General features: G+C 40.1%; 1 pseudogene; it reads right to left on the bottom strand.

Moving 5' to 3' along the window:
* Window positions 1–3,730: 3,730 nt before the first annotated feature.
* LOC114686433 lies at window positions 3,731–6,311 on the bottom strand (annotated as a pseudogene).
* Window positions 6,312–7,982: the final 1,671 nt, after the last annotated feature.

Raw genomic sequence — 7,982 nt, 5'->3', positions numbered from 1 at the left:
CTCATTACCAAACAACTAGAAAGATAAAGTAATTTCGTTCACGTCCCAACCATCCTCAAATTGCACCATAGCAGTGCATCTGGGTTCAGTCTTGGAGTTCCATGGGCCTTTGCAGAACCTGTGGCACCCTAGTGTCGCTTCATGTCACTGGCTTCTTCTCCACTCTTCTCAAACCTCACCTTCTTTGTGATCCTCAACTTCTCCTCCTTCCTGGAACATGTTCTAGAAATTCCAAACTGCTTTTTAAATGACTCACTCAGGTTTGGGAGAACAATTCTGATCTCTGCTGTCTTACCTCTCAGCATCAGTACAAAGCCTCCATTTGTATACACAAAGGCATCAAGGTGACCCAGCAAATGAAAGCAAGTCCTCATCTATAGGATTTATTTCCCGTATTAGCTGCTGTGTTTGCACCAAAGATTTCATTACATATGCCTGCTTTATTCTGCTAACTAGACTTTAGAAACCTTAAAAGACAAAACATTTTATGGCACTTTAATCTCTCAGTGTAATGTCTGTAAAATACTCTTTTATTTAAATAGCTTCTGTGTGGAAAAAAAGATAGCATGAAATAATCACCACTCTCATCTCCAACATCCCTAGGAGAGTTTGCACCTGTGAATGGAGACCTACCTGTGAACGGAGACCACAGCAGAAGGCGCCATGAACTGAAGTTCAGCCTTCAGCCTGTGCACTCGGGAGAGGGAAGCTTTAGCCCACTGCTCAGCCTGGTCTTCATCCCAGCATTTCAGAGGGCGTACCATGTACTTCTTAAAAGCAATTCCCATGGAAACTCTTAGCCTCCGTGAAAGTAGTCACTGAGTAGAGGAGACACTGTATTCCTCTTCAAAGCACATAGCGAAATGGGATGGGATAGAAGATAAATTTTTCACAAAGACCTCTAAACCTCCCTGATTGTGTTAACCCTGCTCAGTGAGTCGCTGATATAAAAACTTTCAAGATACAATTAAACTCGGGCAGAATTTCTGAAAAACACATCTATTCCATGAGGTGACATACATCAGGCATACGTAGATAAATGGTAAGTGCTAGTAAATGCATCTGCATAGCAAATTCAGTGCCTTCTTTTAGCTCACCAGCACAGGTGCATAAACTCGCTGCAGGTCTGTTTATAATGGCAGAATAATGAGGTCTCCAGGGTCCAGGAGAAAAATGGCTGGACCTGTCTCTTTGAGAATATACGCCGAGTTACTGTGAATTGGTTTTGCTTTGTGCAATGCTCAGAATAAGAAGAAAAAAATCATTTCACAGTAATTTTTCCCAAATGGGAGTATAGTCTCTCAGCTATTTTTAGTTCATTGTACTGAAAACCAAATACTGTTTTATTAATGTCTGTTTCCAGTGGAACCAGGCACCTGTTAAAAGTTTATTTTTTTGTGAAGTTCTTCTTTAAAGGCAATGGTAATAAACATATGCTCCCAAGAGAACAATCGACTTTCATACTGAAGTCACCTAATGAAACCATTCAGCCTTCTTGAAGCAAAAGCTCTGGATCCCTTTTTAGATCATTTTCCTCTGTTTTATGAAGCAGATCAATGTGGACATTAGAGAGGAAATCACAATTCAAGCCCAGACCACTACACAGTCATTAAGAGTGAGGAAAGAAGGCAAATAGAAAAGAAGATGCTTTGTCTTAAAAACTAAACAAATAAACTGACAGGTCTGTTACCTTACAGAGCTTGTCTGTGCTTTGTAGACCACACAGCCCATCCCCTTGGGTTTCTCACGCAGGCCCTGTAGGTGCTAACTCAGAGCAAGTACTCATGGTGAGCTACCGATTTGTGCATATTCTTCTTGTGTGGCTCAAAGAATTACTTAAATTGCATTACAAGTGCCAATAGTTGCTTTCAAGTCTGTAGAGAATTCAGGCTACATGATGTAGAGAGATTTCAGGGACCAGCAGAAAACATTTTCTACTCAGCTTTACTAAGAGTATGAAAACTAGAAAAATAAGGTGGTGTGGTACCTTGTTTCCTCTTCCTAGAATGTTTCTGCTCTCGAAACCTGGGTAACTTGCTTCCTCCTATTTTTCAAGTATTATCTTGCATGTCACTATCTCAAAGACATCATTTCTAAATAGAGGAAATTGCAGTCTCCCATTCCCCAGCACTACCAAGATTACTTCATTTTTTTCTCCAAAGCTCTTAAATCTTCTAGTAAGCTTTATGATGTAACTTTGTCTGTTTCTCTATATGTAAACTCCATTAAGGGAGGGATTTTTTCATGTTTTCTTCATTTATCTTCTTTACTTGCAGATCAACAGCTCATTACATGTTCAAGAAATCTGTGTAGAAGAAAAGTAATTACATATATATGTACACACACACACACACACACACACACACACATATATATATATATATATATATATATATATATATATATAAATGATCATATAAACTGATAAAGGTCTTTCACTGTGGTACTTAGTAGGCCTCAGTTCTATGATGTTCTTTTGACTGTCCTAGGCATGTTAAATAAATAAATAACCCAAGACTATTCATCCCTTTTTATGAATTCCTGTAAACTGTCCTGTGGGGCCACATACCTTTTTACTAAACTAGATAATATAATAAATAAGATTCTTCTAAGCAGAATGACAGTATATATAAATAACCCAAGTATAAATGTATATTAAAATGGAAGACCAAAGTTGAAGAAAATATGAACTGGAGGTGGTAAAATAAGCTCCTTCAGTGATGCAAGAAGCCAGCATGAAAAGCCACACAGTCACATCTGACAGCTGCCCCCTCCCAGCCACTGGTGTGTGGCTTTGGGAGAAGAAACAACAACTAAGAAGAAGCAGGCTGAAAAGAAGGAATAAAATCCTGTGGTCCCATGTCTCTACGCAACGAACAGCTTTGAGTCTCCACCCAGAGCTGAGTGTCTCCCTCAGCCTTAGGCGCAATCTCAGAACTTGTAGCAAACCTTAGAGCAAAGATTTTAGGTTCAGAAATCGTAGAATCCCAAGGATTCTAATAAATTCTGTTTCCTGCCTTTGGGCAACAGGATGCAGGCACAACACATCACCCAGATCCTATGACAATCTCTAAAAGATACAAGGCCTCAGGTAAGATGGAGTTAGAGACTTCATTCTCATAGTATCAGAGAAATCAGTCTCAAAGCTAGAAAAACAAATGTTATTATTTCCTATGTGCCAGGCATGAGTATTTTAATACAGTAATTAATTGAATCCACACAACCACTCAATATGATAGGTATAATTATTATTGCTATGGATTGAATAATATCCTCCAAAGGCTCATGGGTTAAAAGCCATGTACTGTTGGGGGTGGGGGTAGATGTTAGGTTCCTGGGTATGTGCCCTTGAAGGGGACTTAAGGACTTTGGCCTTTCCTCTCTTCTCTGCTTTCTGCAGCCATGAACTAAACAATTCATTCTGCCACATGCTTCTAGCCATGCCAACAGTGCCAAGCAACTATGGACTGAAACGTGCCAAACTGAGCCAACGTAAACCTTCTTTTCTCTTAGGTTATTTTAGGTATTTTGTTACCATAATGAAAAAAGTGGACACACAATTTTATATTGAAAACTCCTGGAAGCAAATGCATCTTCAAAGTCAGATGATTTTTAGAATTTGTTGTTGTTTTTGTTTTTGTTTTTCAAGTTTCTCTGTGTAACAGCTCTGGCTGTCCTGGAACTCAATTTGTAGACCAGGCTGGCCTCAAATTTACAGAGATCTGCCTGCTTCTGCTTCCCAAGTGCTGGGATTCAAGGCATGTGCCACCATGCCTTGCGATCATCAGATTTTAAAAAGGGAACAAGATACTCCATAAAAGGCATAAAATGCACATGTCCAGGAGAAACACACAGTATTCAAACACATGACACTGAAAAGAATGACTATGCATACAAAGCGGGAAAAACTAATTGCATAAATAACTGATATCACTTAATGTTAGGGACATTTTGACCCAGACAAGCATATGCCAAATTTAGAGAAATTAAAGTTTGTGGAACACTTTGGATTTGGGACTTGTGAAAATGAGATTGGAACCAAGAGTCAGTGACACACAATGGAACTAAAGCAAAGAGACATTCAGGATACAAGTCTCCTCAGGTCAAATCAGGAGAAAACAATGGGAAATAGACACAGTAATGGGAACTAAGAACAGAATGTAATGCTGAATGTTCAACTGATAAAGCCACAGCACAGTCACTAATTTGGTTAATAGTTAAGCAATGTTAAACCATAGGAACCAGGACTATAGTCATGAAAAAGATGCATGGAGTCCACCCTGCAGCCTCCAGCTTCCTTGGGGCAAGAAACAAATAGCTTCCATTCCCTGGGGCCCAAAGAAAGCACTGGAAACCTACCTCAGATCTATTTCCTATAAGTGGGCTAAAAGAAATTTAAAGCCCAGACAATCAAGACAGCGAAATGAGCATTAGTTGTTTTTTGTTGTTGTTGTTTTGTTTTGTTTTTAATCTTTTTTCAGTGTTAATCCTGCCTCACTAGCCAACTGGAAAACTAGGCAATCCTTTAGTCCAGGGAGGTGTGGACTTCAACCTCTTCCCTGTCACCACCTGCTCCTGCACCATTCTGGCTCTTCTTGTCATTCTTCCTCTTCACAGGGCCCGAGTAGTCGCCACATGAGAAGAACAAAAGGAGAAATCAATATGACTCAGGAAATTTAGATGGACAATGGAGGATGGGATGTTCACCACCTACATGTGGACACTGATATGGCACTGGCAGTTAGCACACAGGCATGGTGAATAGACCTGTCTTCAAGACCTGGTTCTGTGACTTCTCCAAGAAGCTCTCAGTCTTCAGGCCCAGGATGTAATCCAGCTTCATCTTGCCTTTATCCAGCACTCCAATGTGAACACATTGTCACAGCAGGGCATGGCCTTCAAAAAGACTCTGTGGGTCCTTTATGTCCAGTGTCAAGCAGCTCCTGTGTGGCCTTGCAGATCTTGGCCAAGGTAAATTAAATTCTCTAGAACTCACCTTTGTTCCAAATCCCACATTCTTCAATCAGCTTCAGTTCCTGGTTGAGACACAACATCTTGAAGGTTCTCCATGGGATCACATAGGTTTTAACAAACCCAGCCCCTGGCAACTGGCATGCTGACTCTTTAAGGCCTACTGTGCCTATCCACTGAAGGCCCATGACAGAAAGGGCTAGTATTTTTGTCTTGATCTTTCCACTGAGAGAGTTTAAGTAAGGCCATAGCTCAGATTTAGTCAATCAAATACTTTCTCTGCTACAGTCCAGCATTCACTCTGTAAACTATTTCCTTCAGTCACCTCTGAAGGAGTCATGAGTAACTTCTGATTCACAAACTAACATGCTAAACATTATTTTTCTACTCTGCTGTGCCATGATGAGTGGTTTGTGGTGTCCATGACAACATTTAGTACTTCCTCCTTCATAGCCTCTTGTACAACACCAGCAGTACAATTTCCCTTTGGTAATAAGAACTAATTACTAGTCTGTTGTTTCTCAGACTGTTGTTTCAATATCTTAGAAACAATCAAACAGTCAGCATCTTCTCTTTAATTCAATGCAACAAAATCGTTTAAGACAAGAGAACTCCCAACCAGCTCACAAACCCATGAATGCAGAATAAGAAGCAGGAATGCTTAATTATTAAGTGACTTGAGAAGTCCGCTAATAAATCCATTCTTTGGTCCCCATCTTCTATATTATGACTGTGACTGAACAGTGCAAACATTGCTGATATAAAGTATATGTTACTTCCTTGATACAGAACCTGTCTCCAGAATCTCATCACTCCCATCAAAAATGAAATCTCATTTTAATGGCAGCATTTCCCACTATTATCTCAGTTTACACAACAAGGATCAGCAAAATTTTCTATACTGTTATTCACATTATAACAGAAAAACATCCACCAATAAAATCCCGTGGTTGAGTTCCATTCAAATTTTATCTATGAACATTGACACAATTTGCATATAGCACAAGATAGACTTTCAACACCTTAGGAATGTAAAATGTATTAAGTTTCTTCAGGCATCCATATTGTTGAGTTATTGTGGTAAAGATTTCTTGTAATAGCTAGGAGACACAATCTCACAGCTCATTTCCTGGTCTTTTGGCTCTTACTGTCCTGCATGCCCCCATCCCTTGCTCCTTGAGCATTATGTATAGGACATCACCAGTAGATATGCAAACTGGAAAAGGGAAAATTTGAAGGTCTGCATCCCTAGACAAAGAACCACAGGTAACTCAGGATGCTGAGAATGGGAGTCTTATTCCATAGAGGATACTCCTAATTGGTTATCCAATACCAGCGCTCAGCCTGAAATCTTATACATGCAACACTAAATGGACTCAGCAGGTTGTGTGTGTGTGTGCGTGTGCGTGTGCGTGTGTATTTGAAGGAAGCCAGAAGTTTAAGAAGGAATTAAATGAGGGCATAGGAAAGTTGAAGAAAAAGAAAGGAGGGAAATGATGTAATCATATTTTAATTTGAAGTGTTAATAAAAATCTTATGAAGTCAAAAGTCACTGAAACACAGAAAGCTAGCCATAGACCTCCAAACTAAGATTTGACTCCCTTCACACTAAATCCTTAGACTAGAGCCCCAAGAATTGACCATGCTTCTGCTCTTCCAAAAGAACTGAAAAGCAGCTAGAATCCTTTTGATTTGTTTTATCTCTCCCTCTTCAAGTGGGGCTCAGTTCTCCTCTTAGCCATTCTGTGGAATTAACTCTCTGTAGAAGTAGGGACTATCCTCACAAAGAGTACCCAATGAGGAGATATGCTCTGGAAGTGGGGAGAAAACATGGGAAAGACACCACTTCTCTCCTGCCAGCCTCAGAACACTTATAAGTGCTTCCCATTGGCCAACTCCCGCTGGAAGCCTAGAGATTAGGGACCAGCCATCAGCCTTTGGGATAGAATGAGGCAGAGCAGGACTAACTAAGTGAACTTGAGAACAAATCAAGTAAAAGGCACATGCCAATGCCTTTCTTTTTTTTTTTTTTTTTTTCCGAGACAGGGTTTCTCTTGTGTAGCTTTGTACCTTTCCTGGAACTCACTTGGTAGCCCAGGCTGGCCTCGAACTCACAGAGATCCGCCTGCCTCTGCCTCCCGAGTGCTGGGATTAAAGGCGTGCGCCACCACCTCCCGGCTTGCCAATGCCTTTCTTTTAAGGATAGGGAAACAAGCAGTTAGCTGTTCAAGGTCACATGGCAACAAAGATAAATTCCCACCACGTTCTACAGCTTCTGGCACATACTTTCAAACATCTGGTAAGTTAGCAAAAGGGCAGCTCTCAGTGCTTCTTGAAAAGAGGACATCACTTGGTTCCGGAAGAAGAGATGCCTAGAGCATCCATAACAAAGAGAATATCAATGGGAAACCCTAACTCTAGGTTTGGGAAATACGGCTCAGGAAGATAATGTCAATTTTTAATAACTGAACACACTATTAACATCATATAGCTCTAATACAAACAAAAATATGGAGTTGGATGGTAATGATAGTTCTTCACCTTCATCTGTGGGCGATCCACATTGACAAGCTGATAAGAAATGAAAAATATGCATTTTAAAAGAGAAATTTAATAATAAAAGTTGCCAAAGCCATGCATCTTTCTTTTGTCTGCTTAATTTTCCATAGACCAGAAAAATGAAATAATATGGTATGATTGTGTTTCTGTTCATTTCTCCTTCACGTCACTGCATTTTATGCTTTGGTATACCTTAATAGTGATGTAAAGGGAAATACTTTTAAAAATTGAACAGTGATCTGGCACTCAATTGGGAGAGAGGAGTCCAGTTTTTAGAACTGGACTTCCTGACTAAAGGAACTGGCCAATGCTTAAAGGCAAGGGAATTATCCAGCAGTTATATGGTTCATGTTTCTCCGAGGTGGCAAGCAGGTCATCTCCGGCACATGGCTGTCATATCTGCAAGAGCTGCTGCCTATCTTCAGATATCAGAGATGGAATCACTCTCTTAG

This window comes from Peromyscus leucopus, chromosome 8a, assembly GCF_004664715.2.
Source record: "Peromyscus leucopus breed LL Stock chromosome 8a, UCI_PerLeu_2.1, whole genome shotgun sequence".
In the NCBI taxonomy this organism is placed as follows: Eukaryota; Metazoa; Chordata; class Mammalia; order Rodentia; family Cricetidae; genus Peromyscus; species Peromyscus leucopus.
This window is presented reverse-complemented; position numbering and strand designations above follow the sequence as displayed.